The following is a 9,967-nucleotide window of genomic DNA, read 5'->3' as shown; positions in this document are numbered from 1 at the left end:
ATCCACTTATCTCTTGAATCTGTGCCTTAGCTCTGTAAATGAGAAGTGTGACATTTCATCTACTGGAATCTCCCCATATTAAACCTGTGAAATATTTTAGTCCTTTCTCCTGAAGAACAAATCACCTATCCTCTCCCCACCCCCGCAAACCTTCCCTCTATTTTATTCAATAAAACATACTATTGACGGCATTCACTGCGTCAATCCATCTTTTCCAGGGTCTTTGTTTATGGCCCTCTCCTTAACCAAGCGTAAGATCCCTCTCCAAGGACAGGTCTGCTCTGAAGCATGACCAAAGGAAGAGCGTGACCGCAGTCCCCCACTACCACAAATTATGCAGTCGCGTTTCCCACATTTGGGAAATCGCAGGGGTCAGCACATCCGGAGTGCAATGGATAAGCCTCGCCCTGGGAAAATCACCTTCGTGATCATGATCTCTCCCCAGCCAGCCAAGACCCATCTGAGATCTGCAATGGTGTCCCTTGCTCCACAACCTCTTCTAAATCCAGCCTGAATCTCTGAGAGTTTCCTGTTAATGTATTTGCATATGATGTCAGTGATTTTTAAAATAATTTTCACCTTCTGTTGGATAACCTTTCTTTGGAATGAGTGCAAACATGACTCTTTTCCAGTCAGTTGGATGAGTCACTGTCTTCCAAACTTCTTGGCATAGATGCGTGCTTCAGCAGCTTGTGGAAACACTCCACATGGTATTGCACTGATGTACTGCTGCGACACTCACTGGGGCACCACTTTCCTGTCGGTTTGTCATCCTGTGGCGCCTTGTGTGTTGTTGTGATGCTGGAAGCTATGCCACTGGTATTTCAAGTACCAGCAAAGTAACCAAGGGAACAGGTTTCAACAGAGCTTCCAGACTGCAAACAAGGAGTAAGTTTTCCCTTTCATATAAATTAGCCAAGGGAAACATATGGATAGCTATGAAACCGTGTGCGATACTGAAATCTGCATGCATAGAACAAGAGCATTGTCAAAGATAGTGCCGAGAGATGAGCCCCTCAGGCTGGAAGACACTCAAAACACGACTGAGGAAGAAGTGCCTTCTCAAAGCACTGTGGACCATAATGCTGTCAATCGATAAAGCCTGAGGGAGGAAAGCCTTCAGAATCCTCATTTGCTGATGGGGCAGGATTCAAAATGAGAAGAAACCACTGAAAATATCATTTAGTCATTGAAACTTGGAGTGTACAGAGTATCGACCTAAGACAATTAGAAGTCATCAAAAACGAAATGGTGTACATAAAGGCAGATACCTAGGCATTAATGAACTACAATAGTCTGTATTGGCCATTTTGAATCAGAAAATCATACAGTTTAATTGTGCCAGGAATTACAAAGTCAAGAGGAATGGCATTGCATTAATTATTAAAAATGGTATTTCAAATTTTATCTTGAAGAACAATGCTGTCTGTGATAGGATAATGTCTATCCAGATATAAGAAACTCCAATCAATACAACTTCCATTAAAATTTATGCATCAATTACTAAATTTACTGATGCAGAAATTGAAGAATTCTGCCAATGTGTGCAGTCTGAAATCACACATGCAATCAAGATACTTTGATAATTGTTGACAATTGGAAAGAAAAAGGAAGGAAGAGTAATTGGAAAATATGATCTTGGTGATAGAAATGTAGCTGGAAATCACACGACAGAACTTTGCAAGATCAACAACTTCTTCATTGCAAATACCTTTTGCCAACAACACAAAAGGCGACTATAACATGACCTTCTCCAGATGGAATGCACAGACTGACTCCATCTGTGAGAAGAGACAATGGACATGCTCACTATCAGCAGCTAAAACCAGGCCCATGTTGACTGTGGGACAGGCCTTATAAGTAAATTCAGGTTGAAATGGAATCAAATGAAAACAAGTCCAGGAGAGCCAAAGTACAACCTTTGAGTCTATCCCACTTGAACCTCAAAAACATCTGAAGACCAGACTTGATGCATTGAACACTAATTACAGGAAATCTGATGACTGGGATAATATCTAGAATATCATGTATTGAGAGGCAAGCAATACAGTAAGGGGTTATTATAAAAGACAATAAAGAAAAAGAAAAAACATACTATTGACATATTATGTTCTAGCCTCCTAACTACAGTACATGATCATCTGTGGATTTATTTTTATGGTTTTATTCATTCGAAACAATTTAATAGTGTTATAGGCATGTAATCCACACATCACACAGTTCAGTAGTTCAATCATAATAAGAGTTGTACACTCATTGCCCAATCAAATTATTTTTGAACGTTCACTCCTGCCTCCATGGTTAAAGCACTTTTAAAATGAGTTGTGTAATCATCATCAGTTCTAAAGAGTGCTCCCTCCCCATCCCACATGCATCACTTGCTCCCTCAAACCTACTCTCCCTAACTCCCGCCCTAACCTCTCCATCCCCTATAAACCCTTGCAGTAGTTCTTATGTTTGTGCTCCTATTCCTTCTGTGCTTAGCAACCTGGAAAACAAACAGAAGCAGTATAAAGAGAAAAAGTTCAATTGCAAGGATAATATAATATTACAGAGATAAAAATACAAATAGTTGGAAAGAAAGAAAAGACCGGCGTGAATTGGTATGATTTCTGTAAGAGCTCCAATAAAATGCTTTCAGGGGGAAATTGTCACGCATCTGAGTGTGAGTTTGAGCCCCTGTCCCAACAACCAATTTTTCAAAAAGACATAAGAAAGTGTCCATTTGGGATGGTATCTGTATTTGAAATGAATTCACCTCTTTGTGATGTTTGGCTTAGGATCTGTAAGTAATAGTGACTTTATTAGATAGAAACCAGGCTACTGCCAACAACATGTTGGGTCAAATTGGGGCCAACCTGTTGCTCAAAGTTTACATTTGGAAATCCACAAGGGTTGCAGCGACCAGGAGCACAGGAAGGAGGATGGTGGGGGATGGAAGAAAGACAGGAGACCTAATACAAGAAGCTGAGGCAGGTGGAGCCTTTTCCCTGATGAGGAAGGAGGCTTCCCAGCAACTGCAGCGCATTAATTTATACGGGCAAGGCATAAGGAATTTCATGGCTAGTCGAGGGGAGTCGGAAGCTGGGAAGAAGGAGCATAGCTGATTTGCAGGTCATCCTGCTTCAGCGATGTTACAGGGAACAAGGGGGGAACTGTCAACTGTCCCTTAGGTGAAGGACACGACACTTGTTGCATCCGCTCCTTGAGCTGTCAGCACCCTTCCATGGGGCCCTGCCTCAGCTGAAGGAAGTGATGATCCTGCCCCACTAGTTCAAGAAGTAGACAGTTTTTCCCCCCAAGAGTTTGCCTCCAGCTTCTCGCAGCCTTCACCAGTTGCATCTCACACTGGACACCTGCAAACATAGGGACATTCCAGTCAGCAAAACCCTCACACACATCCACTGTGTCTCTCCACCATGCACATTCACGCTTGCTTTTTCTCTGTAAAATCACTTTTTAACATAGTAAGAAGGAAAACCCGGATCAGCACTCAAAGGTGACTTGTGTTCAGTCCTGATAATTGAATTTGGACACCTGGGAATTCCAGAGTTGAGGCACTTCTCCCAGGGCTGGGTTGTTTCATCAGCAGAAGGAAGGGTTGACACCAGTAAGTGAAGTGCATGACTGCTGAGAAGGTCATCACAAGAGCAGATAAGAATGTCCTAAGTATCATAGGGAGTCTCAGGCGTGTTGTTTATGATGAGTGGGGCTGCTAATTACAAAGTCAGCAGTTTGAACCACCAGTGGTTCATTGGGAGGAAGATGAGGCTTTCCACTCCCACTGAGATTTGCAACTTAACACTCCTACAGGGGAAGTGCTACTCTGGCCCCTTGTGTCTTTGAGAGGAAATGACTCAATGGCACTGATGCTTTTTGGATGTGCTTTTGGAAGGACACTGCATTCTGGGTAAAGTAAGGTATGTATAATTTTACTATACTAAATGGAGAGAACACATCACTTTATTGCATTTTTGAATAAATACACAAATGTGGGTAGAGGCACCATTACCATCTTAACTTTATAGGTGTAAAACTACAAATGGAATTCTTAAAATTTCAGCTGTGTATCCCCCAGAGACTCACCTCATGCTCTTTGACCATGTTCTTTGAGCTCTTAGGGGGAAAAAACAAAGAATTTGAGGTAGGCTACTTCAATGCTATAGTGTGAAATTTGTAAGATTTTCCTATGAAACTATCAGAGGACAACTCTTCATACCTAAAAGAATAGGTGAGCACAATGTCCCAATGGGGAACAGTTCCTCAGTTCTTCTATCCACACATGTGCCCATCATTGCAGGTTTCCATTGTGTTCAGAGTTCATAATGTGTTCCATGTTCTATTTCCTTAGTTTAAAAAAAGTCTTTGAAGATTAACAATTTGATAACAAAATTTACTCATCATAAGCTTCTGAGTTAACTTTTATGTCTTTAATTTAACTGACCCCACAGATAGATTATACAGCCCCCGTTAGCCATAATTATAAGTATTTTTACCCACACTTGTGCCTCTGGTCTTGGGTCACAAGCCAGTTTTGTGATAAGACAGACTTTAACCTACTTTGTCGTTTATGCTTCTTGCTTCTGCTGTCATATGGTTATTTCTCATTAAATAAGAATTTTAAATCACACTCTTATACTTACTTAAAAATGACTTTATTGTTCATGCTTAGATCTTTGGATATTTTTAGTTGTATGCCTGTGTGTGGCGGGTGGGGGACATGATCTGATACACGGATTCATTCTTCTGCACGTGGAAATCTAATTCTTTTTTTAGGGGGGGGTTTAAATTTTTATTTCAAAAGCTTGGATAGCTTCAATATCCAGGTCGTGGCAAAATCAGGACACGTGTAAAATACCTTACAATACATTAGATTCCCAAAAAGGTACCAAAAAGTACAGTAAAATTAACACTTCCGTTAACAGGAAATGTATGACACAAATAATATAAAATTAAAAGGTGAAAAAAGGTGACACTGGTTTCCTAAGATGCAAGTTTACTCTTTACCCACCATGGCCTGCAGGCCCCGGATACAGAGCAGCAGCAGGGCGCACACCCACCCCTCGGGTTTGGGGGAACCTGGTGTTAAATTAGGCCCACGATGCTGCTCGGCCTCTGATACACGCTGCTAACACAACTAGCTCTGGAAATAGTAAACAGGAGAGTGATTTCCAGGGGGAAAATTTTAAATAAGATGCACATGGGACAGGCCATAGAAAGTTTGCCAAGTTAAATTTGGTACATAATTGTGTTCACTGATATCCAAACGGAGCGGCGCGGTCACCTGTCGGTGCCTGCCACGGCCTCAGTATGGCTTGTAGTTATTCTGGTGGCCACCGCGTCGCTGGCTCTTCCCGTAATTTGTACTACCCTGACTGTAGTCGTAGCCGTAGCCATAATAGCCATAGGGCGAGTAGTCGTAGCCGCCATAGCCGGGCCCGTAGCCCTGCTGGTAGCCGTAGCCCTGGTTCCAGTAGTTGCCGTAGCCCTGATTCCAACTCTGACTCTGACCTCCACTTCCACCACCACCACCACTGCCTCGGTTCCCTCGGTTGCGGTTTCCACGGCCCCCAGAGCCGTACTGCTGCTGCTGGTAGACCTCTTTGGGCTGGGCCACCTGGATTTCACACTTGCTTCCACTGACAGTGTGAAACTTTTTCTCCAGAACCTTCTTCACAGGTTCCTCTTCTTTATAGGTGATAAAAACAAAGCCTCGTCTTTTGTTAGACTTTGGATCCATGGGAAGCTCAATGGCCTCAATCTCTCCAAATTCGCCAAAGTACTCCCTAATCTTCTCCTCAGTGGCCTCAGGATTCAGACCCCCAACGAAGATTTTCTTCACCGGATCCTTTTTCATGGCCATGGCCTTTTTAGGGTCAATAACCCGACCATCCAGCCGGTGCTCCTTCTGGTCTAGTACCTTCTCCACGCTGGTCGCATCTTTGAAGAGGATGAACCCAAATCCTCTTGACCGTCCAGTGTTAGGATCCATTTTTATTGAACAGTCAACGACCTCTCCAAATTTGGTAAAATAGTATTTCAGATCCTTTTTGCTGGTATCCCAGCTCAAGCCACCAACAAACATTTTTCCCGCGTCCTCCTCGTTCTTGCTGGCGTTGATCTGGTCTCCCTCGGCGCCATTCTGATTGCCGGCCGGGGTGGCGGCGGTCGCCGTGGTGGCTACAGTCGCGGTCGCCGTCGTGGTCGCGGTCGCGGTGCCGGACCCGGCCGGCGACTCGCCCTCTGGGGCGGCCTCGTGCCCGTTTTCCGTGGCGCCGGTCGTCTCCATTGGCTGCTCGTCACCCGTTTCTGACATAGCTAGGCCAGTGCGCGGCGGCTCAGCTTCCCTCCCGCCCGCGTAGTTCCGCCGCCTCGGAAATCTAATTCTTACAGAATCATTTATTTAATGGTTACTTCACTTAAGAGGATTTAATACTCTTTTTTTAATTAATTTTAACAATTTATTAGGGGCTCATACAATTCTTATCACAGTTCATACATATACATACATGAATTGTACAAAGCACATCTGTACAGTCTTTGCCCTAATCATTTTTTTCTCCTCTTTTCTTTTTTTACATTTTATTAGGGATTAATACTCTTATATAAAATAAGTTTACCTCAGTTGTATAAGCATATAATTTTTACTTTAAAATTTACTCCATTGGTCTATGTGGAGTCCCTCTGTGAAGGATTACACTCTATTCTGCTCACCATATAACAGGTGATTCACACTCACCCAGAGATACCTGAGAGTAAGGTCTAGTGAATCATTTCCCAAAGATGCCTGGAAAGTAAGAGGAGGAGGGACTGCATTTGTCTAAATGGTGAGATTCTGTTTTGCAGGAAACTGTGGATGATAGTGGAGTCCCCAATTGTATTCATTTGTATATCACATTTATTATGTATGTATTGCACATTGTTTTCCTGATTAATAGCCATACAGGTAAACTGAATAAGGAGTGGTATGTGTACTGAATGTTAAACATTAAACAATTTAACACTTTGTGAATGTAAAAAACTATAATATATTCTTAATTTAGGTAATTACTTGACTAAACAGCATTAATCTAAACATTCTGCACCACACTTCATCAGAGATGTTGTTGGGTGCTTTGGTGTCAGCTTTGATCATCATGGTTCTATGTACATCAGAAAAAAAACATAAACTGCCACATCTTGGACTGTCCCCACTTATTCCTAGAGAACAATTTTGTAGCCACTCTCTGTATATCTAATTAAGCATTTTCCCCTATTTTGCTGACACTCTGTCAAGCAGGATGTCCTTCTCTAGGAACTGGATTCTCTGATCGCAGGTTCAAAATATGTGAGAAGTCCCACTATTCTCAATTCTAAAGAGCATTCTGAGATGTTAGTCTGCAATTTCTTCCTCTTGTGGCAAATTTGCTATTTTTAAAATTAAAGTTTCCTTCCATTGAATGTTTGCTTCATTATGCTCCAAAGAGTAATCTCAAAAATGACACCTCCAACCAGACGGGTCATTCCAGTTCCCCTGTTTCCTATGTTAGAGATCTCTCTCTGCCTGGAACACTTGTGTCTGCATAAACCGAGACAATGAGTAGCAAGCATCACTAATGACATGTCACAAGTTCAGCCCCAGGTGTCCCCACAGTAATTATCTCAGACATAGAAAATCAGCCAGTCACTACTCACATTGCAGAGGGAGCAAAGCAGTCAGACACCTGACCCTTCAACAAGTTTTGACGAACAGATAAATGATAATAACCATGATAATCTGTATGCCAAGAAGGAAAATTGATCATATGGGATGCCAATGAAGGGTCGGGGTCACTTTTAATATTTGGACTACAAACAGAGAATGCTAGTTTCTCCTATTAAGCCTGCAGTGAGGAGAAATTTAGAGAAAAACTATCCGGGGGATGCTGAGAGCTAAGAGAGGAAGTGCTCATTCTAACACGTCTGTGCTCAGTGGGTCCTGTGTGCCCCCTGCTGCCCATGTCTCCCCTGCAGGGGAGGTTTGTGTCTGAGCTCACACTGACATCCCCTCACTGTGCTCCTTGCACAGTAACCCATGGCCGTGTCCTGAGTGTTTATGGAGTTCAACTGCAGGAAGAACTGATTCCTAGTGTGTCTCTGGCTTTGGAAGGATGGGTTATAACTTGTACTACACCATAGCATATCACTCACATCCACTGCAGTCCCTTTTTTGAGGTCTGGCAGATCCAGTTCCAGCAGGAAATTCTGGTGATGGAGAAAACTGAGACAGTGCAGGTGAGGGACTGCTTCTGGGAGGGCTTCACCAGTCCTGTTCTCGACTGCTGAGGCTGCACTCCTGTAAATAAAGATAATTGGTCTCTGTCAATCACTTGCAGTTACAACCATCCCTGTAGACCCAGGTCAGATATCTGAATCTCCCACCTTAGGGAACTCTCACTTGGCACAGGAGAACACAGAGCAATAGCATCTTTAGACCACAGCTCTGCTTTGCCAAGAGACCTAGAGTTCTGCTGAGAACTGACAACCTTCAGTGCCCAAAAGTGAAATTTTAACTTAGTGCCTGAAAAATGATTTGCATGTGAGTTTTAAAAGTTTGGCGTTGAAAAAGTAAGACCAAAAAAATCTATCCATTTGAACTGTGGTCCTGAAGAAGACAGTTGAAAGTACCTGGGATTGCTCAAAGGACAAACTAACTTGGAGTGAAGTGAAGGGGTATGGAAAGAAGAAGGCCTTCAAGGAACTGGACTGACAGTGTCTACAACAATGGGCTGAAGCATGGGAACAATTGTAAAGAAAGCGCAGGACCGTGCTGTGTTTTGTTCTGTTGTGTACAGTTCCCTATGGGGTTGTAACCAACTGGATGGCAGGTAACAACAACAAATGGGTGATGGTTGTGGTTGAGTCATTTGGATGACAGAAAGCATACTGGCTGGGAAGTACGTTGACCATAATGCAGAGCCATGTGTAAGTAGAATGGTCACAAATGTGATACCGTGTCTGTAAACTTAATTGTTTAAGATGTGATCCCGTGATTGCAGGAAGGTAGTGAGTCAAGTGGCAGTACAGTGGAGAGGTCTGACTAGAAGATCTTCCAGGTCAGTTAGTAGCAGAGAATCTGATGGCAGGGATTCTGGCACCTGAGCTACCCAATGTAGATATCAGGAAAGGGCTGAGAAATCTGCTATCCACTGCCTGTGAGCTAGGTCACATAGCAGTAGAGAGGTTGCTAGTGCAGAGACCGAATGCAGAACTTCTGTACTGACCTGGAGTTAGACCAGTGAGCAGCAGAGACCCCACTGGTAGAGAACTGTCCAATGCTCTGATCAAGAATTGTATCAACAGGGAATATTTTTGTTCCAAGGTTTATCTGCTTTGAAAGCTCCCCTGGTTAGCCAACTACATACAATTTGTATCTTGTTACTTTCAAATGATTATTTTTCTTTAAAAAATACCTTTTTGGGGGGCTCTTACATCTCTTATAACAATCCATATGTTCCTCACATGTGTCAAGCACATTTACACATATGCCACCATCATCATTTTCAAAGTATTCTTTTCCCACTCGAGCCCCTGATTTCAAATTAATTTTCATCCCAATGTATAACCTGTTTCCAACCTCCAATTAACTACATACCTGTGAGTGTGGTGTGAGTCTGTGCAGCTAGTGGATGGATTTGTCAAACCCAGCTGAGCAGGGAGTGAAGCACAGAGAACTGATGGGTTTAGAAATGGTGAAGGAGTTGGAGAACGGTAGTGGTATATCTGACCTCCAGCTTATAGTACTCACCTTTATGCTGATTGCAAATCTATTCCACTGTGAATTACTCAAATAATTAAACTACACCATAAACGAGTATCTCCCCACAGGTTATTAAACATTCCTTAAATTTTTATGAGTTTTTAATTCATAAATAAATTAGCAATAACTTGATGGCACTACTTTGTGACGATTCAAAAAACAAACCTTAAAATTTACAATCCAGTTTTT

At 42.6% G+C, this 9,967-nt stretch overlaps 1 non-coding gene and 1 pseudogene across 1 annotated transcript; both read right to left on the bottom strand.

Moving 5' to 3' along the window:
- Window positions 1-294: 294 nt before the first annotated feature.
- On the bottom strand, window positions 295-457 carry LOC142428202 (U1 spliceosomal RNA). The gene has a single exon (XR_012780173.1). It is a non-coding gene; the product is annotated as a U1 spliceosomal RNA (small nuclear RNA).
- A 4,708-nt stretch (window positions 458-5,165) lies between these two features.
- LOC142427847 (heterogeneous nuclear ribonucleoprotein A/B pseudogene) lies at window positions 5,166-6,316 on the bottom strand (annotated as a pseudogene).
- Between the last annotated feature and the right edge of the window lie 3,651 nt (window positions 6,317-9,967).

This window comes from Tenrec ecaudatus, chromosome 15, assembly GCF_050624435.1.
Source record: "Tenrec ecaudatus isolate mTenEca1 chromosome 15, mTenEca1.hap1, whole genome shotgun sequence".
NCBI lineage: Eukaryota > Metazoa > Chordata > Mammalia > Afrosoricida > Tenrecidae > Tenrec > Tenrec ecaudatus.
Note: the sequence above shows the minus strand (reverse complement) of the source record. Positions and strands in the feature narration are given on the sequence as shown.